Source organism: Phalacrocorax carbo, chromosome 6, assembly GCF_963921805.1.
Source record: "Phalacrocorax carbo chromosome 6, bPhaCar2.1, whole genome shotgun sequence".
Taxonomy (NCBI): domain Eukaryota; kingdom Metazoa; phylum Chordata; class Aves; order Suliformes; family Phalacrocoracidae; genus Phalacrocorax; species Phalacrocorax carbo.
In genome coordinates this window covers 2,780,953-2,792,358 of record NC_087518.1, presented here as the reverse complement: position 1 = coordinate 2,792,358, position 11,406 = coordinate 2,780,953, and the positions used below count along the sequence as shown (strand labels likewise).

At 43.9% G+C, this 11,406-nt stretch overlaps 1 long non-coding RNA gene across 1 annotated transcript in view; it reads right to left on the bottom strand.

Annotated features, from left to right (window-relative positions):
* Positions 1-11,406, bottom strand: part of LOC135313788 (uncharacterized) — a 272,793-nt gene that overhangs the window by 134,720 nt on the left and 126,667 nt on the right. The window lies entirely within an intron of this gene.

Here is an 11,406-nt window from a genome sequence, read left to right as displayed (position 1 = left end):
GCCTGGGAGAGTTACACTCCAGCTTCAGTTACATTTTAATGCAGTCTGGACACCTCATTTCCTTTAGAACAATTTGAAAATCCCATCTTGAAAGAGTTTTCAGTTAGTTTGCTTTCCCCAGTGATTCATTCTCCTTCACGTAATGGTATGAACTGAACTTACACAAAGTCTCAGATCCTTATCTTCTTACAGGCAATAAGAACTCTACTACTTCTATGGGTAACAGTTCATTTCCACAGCCTTCTCGAACTGCCTTCGAGAATTTATATAGGAGACTGCCTTGACAGACAGAGACTAGGAAAGATGCAGCAGAAAATGTAACAAAAAAAGACATTACAAACCATGTACAAGTGCACATTCTTTCTTTTTAATCCTTTCCTGTTCTCCTGTTTCTTTTTTCCCTTTTCAAAATATAAAAAAAAAAAACCAAAACCAACAACACGTTTGTTCTATTTTTCCTGGGATGAACCACTGCCTATTTTTGTCCTGCCAAGGCCTAAGCTCGCCTTTGGCTAGCGAGTAGAAGCAAAAAGCTAAATGAAAACGTTGTGGCAGCTCAGCCCCACCCAGCCACTCGCTCGCTCCCCCCGGTGGGATGGGGGAGACAATGGGAAGAGTAAAAGTGAGAAAAGTCATGGGTTGAGATAAAGCCAGTTTAACAGGAAAAGCGAAAGCCGCGCACGAGCAAAGCGAAGCAAGGAATTCATTCCCTCCTTCCCACCGGCAGGCAGGTGCTCAGCCACCGCCAGGAAAGCAGGGCTCCGTCACGTGCAGTGGTGACTTGGGAAGATGACATCACTCCAAACAACACCCCCCCCACCTTTCTCCTGCTTCCCCCAGTTTATATACTGGGCATGATGTCACATGGTATGGAATACCCCTCTGGCCAGTTGGGGTCAGCGGTCCCGGCTGTGCCCCCTCCCCTCCCGCCTTCTTGTGCCCCCGGCAGAGCACGGGGAGCTGGAAAGTCCTTGCCTTAGCGTAGGCACTGCTCAGCAACAACTAAACCACCACTGTGTCGTCAACATTATTCTCACGCCAAACCCAAACCCCAGCACTGTACCAGCTGCTGGGAGGAAACTTAACTCTATCCTAGCCAAAACCAGGACAATTATCCATACTTGACTCATGCCAATAGCTTTTTTTGTTAATGTAATTACAATAGAAATTCATAATCTGAGCAAAGAAATTCTATAAAGCATTCTGAATATAAGCCTCAGACAAAGGTTGTGTGAACAAATTTTCATATCATTCCCTAATTCTGTTCATTGCCCCATTTCCTGTGTTTGATCAAAAATATTTTGACTACTGGACAGCTACTGCACATTGACTCTGATTCCCTGTAAAAGACAGCACATAATTCTGCTTCAAAGTAAACTCAGTATCGGTGAGCGTCAGGCCAAAGGCACAGCTCTGTCCTGCCTCACTCTGAGGTGGTAAAAGGGCCGGTACCTTGTCTCTCTTAAAGACCCACAGCAAGACGAACACTCTAGTGATGCTGGCATAAAGAACATGACCTCACTCCAATAAAGGCAAGGCGCCGCCTTCTCTTCTGACACACTGAAAACAGAGCAGCTTCGGCTACCCTTCACTTGATTCTACACTCCCATTTATCCAGTAAGCGAACAGAAGCCCAGCAGCACAGGTCGAACAATCACCACAGATAAAATACATACTTCCAACTATTTTCCCTACAGCAAATCATCAAAAAGCTAGTTAGTAATTCAAATCATATGCATAACAAAACTACTCTAGTATTTAACATCAAGTTTTCTTGTCTATATATTGAAGCCTGCATAGAAACTATCAGCATTCGGTGGCAGAAGCCACTGAATAAGTAGTATTAAGTGGTTAATATTATTTCAAGTCTCCTCATCTAAAGATCCCTAATATTCTCCAACGCCTTTAAGCCAAAGCGTTTCTTCACTTTATTCTCCTGCACGTACTTTTCCGTGACCCCAGAGGCATGCATTCCAGCTTCTTGTCCTTCGGAAGCCTCTAAACCGCGGCGATTTGCAAGTCTCAGAGCACAAGCTGATGCAGACCCTCAGTTCTTCTGGAAACCATCTCCATTCTTCTTTTGAAAACAGACAGGCAAGACCTCTGAGGTCTCATTTCCTCAAAGAGAAGAGCTTCTTCATTTTCTTATCCCTTAATGTTCTGTGTGGGAAAAATAGCTTACACATAAACCCATTAATCTTAATATTTTTCAAATCGTTCTGTGCGATTGTTCTAACCTCTGCCATGAATGAAAGCAATCGCTGTCAAGAAATAAAAGACCAAATAAACCCTCAACAATTCATCCAGAAGATGACGTCTGGAAAACTTCCAGCCTCTCAATCTTCAGCAAGTGCATACATGTCCCTGATTTACTCCAACTACATTGAGCTAAACAGATTTCTTACCATTTTATTTGAAAAGCTAACTGATTGATAGATAGGGGGCATGAGCTTACATTATTAACGATCTAAAGTTCTGCTGGTGAAGAACCACTGCTGTCTCCTAACGACTACCTTTCCATTTAGTAGGAACTGAGTCTTCCAAGCACACAACACAAATAGGCTCAGTGTGGATGAAGAGAGAGGAGCCAAGCTGCCCTTAGGGTGCAAAATTCCATCTTCTTATGAAAAATTAGTAACAATTTCCAGATGGATTAAATACAGGAAAGGGTCAATAACCACTGTGATGTGGAAAAACAATAGTGCTTTTGTTTAAGCATCTCAGACAACGGCCTTTATCTCTGTCCCTGTGGATGTAAAGCAATTGCATCACTGCTCCCCTGTGCCTGAAATGCCAAAGCAGGCTCTGCTGTGCCCTTTTCCATCTTACACCTTGAGCATAAAACACCAGGGTGTGTGACAAGCTCTTTCAGGGTCTTCCTCCCTCCCCCTTGGCAGGTGCCTTCAGCAATGCCCCACAGCCTGTGGGCTACGTCCTGGAGAAATATTTATGGCAAGATTCCCCAATCCACAGGCAGAAAGGAAAAGGAGACCTTCAGCACCATGCTTAACCTTCTACTCATCTCCCCTGTGCCAACAGCTCTAACTCATTTTTGTTTGAACCGCACTGTTGAAAGTATCCAGGCTTGACCAGAAGATATCAAGAAATGGAGAATTTCCCATGTTCCTTGGTAATTTGTTTCGGTTATTAATCATTCCACCATTAAAACTTGTGTCTTGGTTAAATTACAGCGGCTTTAACTGCAGCCACTCTGTGTACCGATTTATACTTTTCTCCTCTAGATTAAAGAGCCCTTTAGTATCCAATACTCTCTCCTGCGCAGCCAGTCCTATACTGCAATCCAATCACATCTCGATCTTTTTGTTAAATTAGATGGATTGTGTTCTCAACAGTTTTGCTCCCCCAGTGCTCGCCTCCTCCTTTTCTTTAATCTCTCCAGATAAGCAGTTGGCACACAAACAAAAAGACAAAGCTGGTTTCAGTTGTTTGCTACTGAGGACTTGCCACATCTACGCCAACCGAGTTTTGGGAGAAAACATTGTCTTTTCAGGGCAAGGTTTATACAACATGACATGCTCTAGAGCAAAACCAGTTAATACTGGCCCGGGGTTTGGTAATGCTACCCACACTGGTCAACACACAAGGGAAGCGACCTCCCTGTTTATCTACCCATGAATACATAACCAGGAGGGTATTTCTGCCTGAACCATTTACCCCTCAAGGATAATGTGGCTACTGATGAGACGTTTCCTGTAGCTAAATTCTGAGTGAGCAGAATCTACATCACTAAACAGTGTAATTCTATTAGAATCCCATCTATCAGAGATGGGATCACAAAGAAAATTCAAGGCAGATACTGGCTCAAGTCTCGACACTTGCCTGCAGACACGGGTCCATACAGAGCCCAAGGGGAGGAAGACACATTTCTGTGACGAAGGTATGTAATAAAGAGCACTTGCACCGGTGGCTTGGCATGTCATAGAAAAGGCTACAAAGAGAAATGGAACAACAAAAAGCACAGGAGTTATCAAAACTGTGTTTGCTGATCCTGTGGTCCTGGAATTTATCACACGTGAGGATTATGGGGTGTCTCTCAAGAGTGGACTCAAATAAACCACTGGCCTAACTCCTGTCCCCCTGCATCCACAGCCAACAGAAGTTCGGCATCTGAAAGGCCGTCAAATCCTACTCATATATTAGTATTAGTTAAGGTAAAACAGAACATAATGTTCTATACGGTATAATCCCCAGACACACTGATATACCTTGCAAATACCAGAGCATTTGGGAAAGACTGCTACAAAACGCTGTGTATTTGATATAAGGAACTTGAGAGACAAAAGCAGTCATGGAAAAAGAACTGTAGGTGATGGTGAATCAAAAAGCCAGCACGAGCTCCCAGGAGGATGTTAAATTTCAGCAACGCACATCTATCCGTGCATACGAACCTGGAGGCCTCGGCAGTTTTGATCCCTCAAGCAAAATATACATAAGCCAATTTGAACCCCTTTTTTGTAAAGAGGAGGAATCAAAACAAGCAAAGGAGTGGAGAACAGGATTAGAAAGAAAGGCTAAGGAAAGCAAACGTATTCAGGCCAAAGACATTCAAGTGGGGTTGTGTTCGCTGTAGCTCAGTACTAAGAATAACAGTGTACGGGAGGAATAGGTATCATTTATTCTGGACATCAACGGCAAACTGAAGAACAGATTAGTATATATTGATGGAAGTTAGGGCCAGAAGGGCTAGGACATTCTTGTCTGTCTTCCCACGCAGCAGCAGGCATGAATTTCAGCCACTGTATTAAGTTCAAATAAGCGCAATTAAGCAAGGCTTGAAGAAACTTTAGCAAGACATAAAACCTGAAATAGAAAGCACACGTGAGACACGAATGCCAGTGTCCTTGGCGAAACACCTCCAGTCATGTATTTTTTTAAATGTCCGTGAGTAATAAATCTGATTTTTAATTTGAATTTTCCTAAGTTTTTCCCATGCTCAGACTTTTATTAATACAAATTCACTGTGACAAGGCCACGGTGGAATGGGCTGCACGCCTGTATGTGCAGAATACCAGCATGCTTGCTCCGACTTAAACAAACACCCACCAAAACGTAAAATCGTGCTGATGCCAGTCCTACCGTGACAGCTTCTACCCTACTATGGCACCTCATTAGAATTAGCAACTGCGCAATTAACTCCTTACTCATAGACAGTTTGCGCTGTGACAAAGGGCAATTTTGCTTAAATAAAGATTTCAGCGTTTGACTTGCAAGTTGTACACGTCACGGAAACATGGCTGGCTGACTGATGAGGTTCTTTCTACTTTAATTGCAATTCTACACAGGAAGATGGTGTTCTTCCATGCAAAATAGCAATAAATCACATATACGGATTCCTGTCACGTGAGGTAGGAGGAAAAGTGCTCTCAGTACCATAATACTGGTTTAACTTTGGATATTTTTCTTCCTCTCCTCTCTTGTATGTGCCACTTACACTAATACAGAAGAAAAGAATGGAGCACGTTTGCTTATTAAACAGCACTTGCAGAAATGAGAATGACAGCATTAGCCACCAGCTGATATACAGACATTAATAAGCTTTCATTCCTTCACATCTGTAGACTTACACACCCTACCCTTCTACTCACATAATGCCTGAAGCCTAAGCGAAGAGACACAGCCCCGTATCTGCCATATGCTAAGCCAGGCACAGACAGAAAGATGTGGTCTATGCCCCGAAGAGCTGGAGAGGGAAAGAGCGGCACAGTCAAAGCAGAAACAAAACTGAAAACCAACATCCCAAAACAAAGGTGACTTCAGAGTTACAAAAAAATTATTAACAAAATAATTACAAAAAATAGTTGAATAAATTTCTAACAATATCCTTCCCGTACATTACAGAATACAAAGATGGAGGAGGAAGAAGAAAGAAAAACGGCATCAGGGAAGCAGGGGGAACCTGACCTGGTGTCACCGCTCGCTCCCAACCGCTCGGGGAGCTCCCTGACCCCCGCGCGGCTGCCCAAACCCGGGCGTTACTGACGCAGTTGCTGTATCAGGATTGACCGCCACGAAAGACAGGATGCCGGATGGATCACAAGCCAAACCTCCCATAGCAAAGTCATTTGTTCCTGTAACCTATGAAAGTGTTTTAGAAATGTTGAGAGCGAACTTTTGACGTGAAGCCCTGACAGGGCTATTTACAGGGGCTCCATAACAATTTTGCGAAGACATTTACTGACATTATCCACACATCTTCCACATAATTTCCTTCCTTTTAAATCTCTCTCCAAAAGAAGAAAAAAAATTACCTTTGCCATAGCCTTTTTTTATCAGCTCCAGAGGTCTCTACTTTCAGCTAAATCTATGCAGAAGGGAAGTCTCTCCACACGCTGTGAGACGCTCCTGGTCGTCGTCTTCAGTCCGTCACCTCGCTCTGTTCCATGTGACCGTGTCATCCGCAGCCTCAGCGCCTCAGGGCTGCGAGGAGGCTCAGGCAGCTTCCCCACGCAGCGCACTTTATTTGTACACGTGTGCGGAGTGACGAGGGAGCGGAACATCACTAAAGGTGATGGTATACACGCTGCAGAACGTAGTAATATAGATGATATACCACGTGTATTTTCTATATATTATATATATAGCTTAGTATTATATACGCACACACTATGTAGCACTATATGTCTACACTACACACAGTACATAGTGCTACAGAATATATAAGCACGGTATTACTAAAGTCTAATTTAATCGCTAGCTTGGGCAAAGACAAAGCTGTCCCCAAAGGAGAGGCACATACTTGGAGACAAGAGATGTAATGGTATCTTCAAATGTTTAATGATCAGCGGGTAAAAAAATTCACAGTCTGAGAAGACAAACAACTCTCTATATACGTATTTTTATCTGTGTGTATATATGCTCAGTAACACGCTTAAAACAAAAAAAATCAAGAACATATTGCTGTTTCTATTCAAACTTTCTCTGCAATATTTTTATCAGCGTTTCTATCAAGTAACATCTACAAAATCACAAAAAGAATTAAACAATATATACTGAGTTGGCATTTTAAAGAAAGAGCTAGAACATACAAATATCATTAAGCTTCAGTGCCCCAGGTACAAAATGGCTTTTTATGAAAAAAATCCATTATAATTACACAGGAAAATAGGGAACGAAAAAGAGCCTACGCTGGAACCGAGACACCTAACGGACAGGATCTTGCTTAACTGAAAATCACATCAGCAATTAACATCTCCTGGAGACAAATGACCGATAAACCTCCCAGCTGAAGGGAGTCATAAAGTTTCATTACAAGAGATTTAACTACACCGTAAATGAAAACCATTTTCATCCCCATAAATGTGTAAGAAAGAAAAAACCCTAGAGATAAATAAAAATGGGCAAAAGTTCCTGCTGAACGCCACTATTAGGGATCCCACACTTACACAAAGGAATTAGTGGAGCTGCACAGTTCTGGAAACACAGCCCGAACTGGCATTTATATACACACACCGACGGTAAGGTTTTTCAGTTGGCTGAGGTACAAAGCCAGTACATTTTGACCGTGATGGATCTTCAAGGAAAATTTCACAGACAGATTTGCAATCTGGTGGATTTCTTGCATTTATAGAAGCCGGGACAATAACTCAACCAGCCGTCAGGCACAAACGCTACGGTGCCTGGCTACCAAAATAACAGGCGTAATTCAAGGGCACCCCATGCCTAATGAGGCTGAATTTTGATTTGCAGAGCTGTCCGCTATCTCTGCCACAGTCCTGCACAAATCAGCCCTTGCCATTTCCAAGAAAATGTCATTTTAGAGACACAGAAAAAATATTCACTGGAGGCTAGGTTAATGCCAGCAAAGCAGTCGCTGCCTGAAATGACATTTGTCCACCGATCTGCATACAAAGCAAGGCAAATAATTGTATCAAATATGTTGGAGCAGATCGACTCGGACCTCCTCAGATCTCACTTCCACGGCACCCCTGTCTTCTGCAGCACGCGCTGCTTCTTACCTTTCACGTCTCATTGACAAAAGAAAAATCATTGTACTTCTGGCCGATAAAAAGATTAACACCGCGAGAAAGTGAATTAAAAATGTGCCAGATTGCAAATAACTGCTAATTCAATAACTGCAGCCAGAAATGAGGAAACAAGTCTAAAATTAACACAGCTGGGAGAAAGGGGGTGACTGTCTTGATGCAGTCCAGTGACAAAGTCAGGATATTCAATACTGTCCTGTTGCACAGGTCCATGTGCCCAGGGAGAGCAGGTCTTGCCAGTGACCGAGGCTCCGGCTCGCTCTTGAGCCACTCCAGATCTCAACAGGTTGTTGGTTTTTTTTATTTTATAAAAATTCCATTTTTGATGAAATGCGATGCTCCTGCTGAGAATATAAAGAAGCAGCTTTCATTCTGCATGCAATCTGGGCTGTCACAGACATTAATACACAAAATTAGTATGCCGCTAGGAGTACGCTTAAATTTATACCAAATTTATATGGAAACCTCTGACAAATGTCTATCAGCTCAGGCAGGAGGCGGACAGGGCCCAACTTTAACGTCCTTCTGCATATTGCTTTGCTACAGATTTTAGGTCACTTCAAGACAGAAACAGTCATTATCTTTTCAATAAATATACAATGATATAAGAGTTTCTAAGTGGCTCCAGTATGTCCAATTACCTATCCCCTGGCCTCCCCTCCAGGGGGGGAGTCTCAGTGAAAAAAATATCTGCTGTCATTAGAACCATCACCAGACCAGACCAGTCACCCTGTCAGGAATAATTCAGCAAAACACTTCTTGCTTTTTAATGATAAACCACCCTGATTTTCCACCTGCTTGGTCCCACTGCGCTGGCGAAGGCTGTGCAGGTAATGCCACGTAAAGACCCTCCATTGCACAGCTGAGCTCCGGGTAAGGCGGACGCCGCAGCCCGAAGCTGGTCACCGGCACCTCAAGCCCATCAAATTATCATAGATAAATTCAGTGGACAACAAAATTTACACTCGGTTGTGAGTGAGAAAGCACAAACCCCAGCGAACACCGGTGAAAGGACAGTAGAGCGATCCGTTGCGTTCCGTGACCCCAGACGTAAAGTCCAACGAAGCGAGGAAGCCCGTGCGATAGGCACCGTAAGCAGACGGGACGCAAACGAGTCACGGAACGGGAAGGGCGAGGAGCACCGACCGGAGGGCGAGGAGCCCTGAGTGCCACCAGCGCTACTCAGCGTCTGCAGGGGATTTACACAGCGGTTGTACTTCGCGGCGTTGACAGAACAGACTTTGCGTTTCAGATGGCAATGAAATACCCTTCTGTAGCTGAGGGACAAGCTGTGCTGACCCATAAACCCACAGCTCCTGAGCATGCGCTACAGGAATTCCTTCCAAAAAGAGGATAATGAAGGCTTCATACTGAAATAAGAAGTCGTTCTCCTTCTGCTGGATCACAGTTTTAGTCTAGGTATTACAAAATACTCCTGAATGCTCTTGACTATTTTGTTGTTTGTTTTTATATTACAGGCGATTGCATCATAACATTGTAAAAAACTATTTGAATTGCTGTTTTTCTGACACGGTACCACACAAACCAGCAGAACTATTTTTGGAAACTGGTTACAGCACGAACAAAACCACTTGCATTTCCTACGATCGCCTGGGCACTTCACAATTCTGCGATTATAAAGATGCAGAATTTGAAGGCAACATACCAGCACCAGAGATCACATTGCCCTGCTCTGAAAGGACGTGGCTTTAAACTAAACAAGAATTTCCAGAAGCCTCCAGACTTCACAAAACTATATCAGTTAGATAAAAAACATAAAAGATGTCAGGCATTAATTAGAAAAATGCAGTCGCTGCATGCCAACACGCAGGAGAAGGAAAGTTAGGAGGAAACTGAAACACTGGCTGTAAAATCTCAGAGGGGGCGGATTTATACCTTCATCTCGCCCCCCCGAGCCAGCGGTGGCACTCGGGTCAGCCAGGCTTACCGCAGGTTAGCATTACCCCTCCACGCAGGTGGAGATAAAAGCTTTCACCTCTTCCATAAAGAACAAAGGTACAATACAGGACACAAGCAACCAACGTGAAGCGTTACAGTTTCAGCTCTCCCTAGGTGTAACTGCCACTTAATGTGCAAACGTAAAGTTTACTTAGTGCAGAATAAACTCCACTTTTCTGACTCTGCCTTGAATGGAAGGCGTTTCTGTAAGGTAGAACATCTAAGTGATCTGCCCATTAGGCAGCAATATAAGAAATACAAGTTAAAAGTCATAAATAAAACTTGGGTGCCTATGTTACCCAACTCATCCAGGGAAAAAAAAAGACTCCAGCACAGTACAAGCCCTGGTGAAGTCGTAGGTCTGTCTGGTGCTTTTTCAGAGTTTTCAAATATTCCAGATTTATAAAAGTAAGACAGTATTTATGAATCTCTGAAAACACACTTCATAGCCCAGACTGAGAGAAGTAAAAAGGAGGGAGGAAATGATGGCACCGGGGTCAACACAAACATAAGAATATAAAAGACCAAACCACAGAGAAACTTACATTACCGAGTCACTAAAGATACCCGTTAAGGTCGAATACAAGAGCAATATTTACTTTCTCCCCATGGTTTATGTGACACATTTGTACACTGGTGTTGACATAAAGCTCCTATAACGTCCCCCTGGATGCACAGACGCACCAGTAAATGCTCCGGCCGCCTCTGCGCTGCGGGGAGGCAGCTGCAGCGTCCCCCACGGGTGCCCCGCCAGCGCCCGGCCCTGGTTTCGGGAGCCCAGGGTATCACAGGTCTGCTGCAATAAGTGCTGAAAAATAAATTCTCCTGTCTTTTCCATGGCTTGTAAAAGTGCCACCCTGCATTCAGCCAGCAGGACAGAGGGGAGGACTACGGCCCCTCTCCTCCCCGCGGAGCAGGGCGGGTGCTCCTGCGGGACCCTCCGCAGCCCTCCCTAAAGGCAGCTGCCAGGAGAAAGCATAAGGGCTGAATGTAATGCATCTACCGCAGCAGCCACGGAAGCAATTTGCTGCTGGAGACAAGAATGACCATGGTTGGGGGGGGGGCTTGGCAGGTGGGGGTGTTGAATGCAGAGAAAGAAGAACAGCCAGCGTAGCAGGGTGCAATTTAGTGCTCTTTCAACTGAGCCACTCGTGGGACAACACAATAAAATCCTGCTGCTCTCTGCAGTTAAGCTGACACATTTTCAGTCTCCCCTGCATCATTTTTGAACATCTAAATGAAACTTTGTATTGAATATAAATGGGAAATAGTACTTGGCTCAGCTCAAATATGTATTTTTGTTTGATCTTGGATGCGGGGGTTGGTTTGGGAAAAATGTTTTCAGGACAATACGGACGGATAAGGTGGTACCCTGCAAACTGAGGTTCTGCACAGCCATCTCCAGACTTTAAGGAATTCAAATTACTAATTAGATTCAAATAAA